This window comes from Myotis brandtii, unplaced genomic scaffold (assembly GCF_000412655.1).
Source record: "Myotis brandtii unplaced genomic scaffold, ASM41265v1 scaffold735, whole genome shotgun sequence".
NCBI lineage: Eukaryota > Metazoa > Chordata > Mammalia > Chiroptera > Vespertilionidae > Myotis > Myotis brandtii.
The window spans coordinates 8,699-9,814 of record NW_005370916.1 but is presented as its reverse complement, the minus strand read 5'-3'; positions in this window follow the sequence as shown (position 1 = coordinate 9,814).

Below are 1,116 nucleotides of genomic sequence, written 5' to 3'. Positions count from 1 at the left end.
GCAGGGGGTTATGGAGTCCCAGCCAGCCTCCACCCTCCGGTGCTTTAACCCCGAAGGATGCTGCAGTGTCTGCTTGCAAAAACCAAGCAGGTGTGACATTCCAGGGATGGAAAGCCAAGCAGAGGAAGTGTCGCTCATAGAGCATCAGGAAGGGCAGACAGGATCAGACCAGAAATGAGAGAACGAGACGAAAGGGAAAACAAGCAGGATTCCTAGAAATGCCCACCCTGCCCACTTCCCGCAGCTTTTCTATCACCCAAACAAGAAGCTGATTCTCCAGGGTTAGGATTGTGAGGGATGTGCCAGAGCCCAAGAAAAAGGCTGAATGTTTGCAGGGCATGAACTTGGCTTCCTGGGACTCCCTGGGACACAGTTAGGGGAGCCTGGGCCGGGCTGCTGTGCATTTCAGTCGAGGCTGAAAACACGGGGTGCCCTGCCAGGCCTCGGGCGGGCCTCCTCTGTTACTGTGTTGGTAAGAGAACAGAGCGGGCAGGGATATTCACTGTGACCGGATTTTTGTCTTGTCTTCACTTGTATATGTAGAAAATGTTCCAAGAATGGGACCCTCTGGAGGACATCTTAAAGCAGATTTCTGAGCCCCGCCCCAGAGTTCCCGACTCAGCAGTCAGGGGTGGGCCTGAGGATCTGCATTTAACAAAGTGCCTGGTGCCGCTGGTCCCGGGGGCCCACTTTGAGAGCCTCTGCCTTCCTGCCGAACTCAGCCGGTCTGCAGTGGGGTCTGGACAGCGTTACTTAAAGTGCCAGGGGGTCCTGGGAGAACCACCTAACACTTAGGGCCCATTAAGGTGAGAGCTACTTCAAGAGCACATTCTACAACTAAGTACAAACATCCAGTTATCCGTTACTAAAATTCAGCTGTTCTCAGTCATGGCCTTATCTAACGCCTACTCCTTGTTTACATCAAAGCGCAATCTGGACATCTTGCCCTGCCTGCGCCCGCCTACAGGCCTACAGCTTCGCAGACCATTTCTGCACGTCCCTGCTTGGCTCCCGGCTCAGGCGGGGCTTTGGCGAGCCAGCGCTTGGTTACAGCTCTTAGTCCTCCGTGTGAAGGTTCATGGGTGTCTTAATGCTCCTCATCTTCCCTTTGTTTAG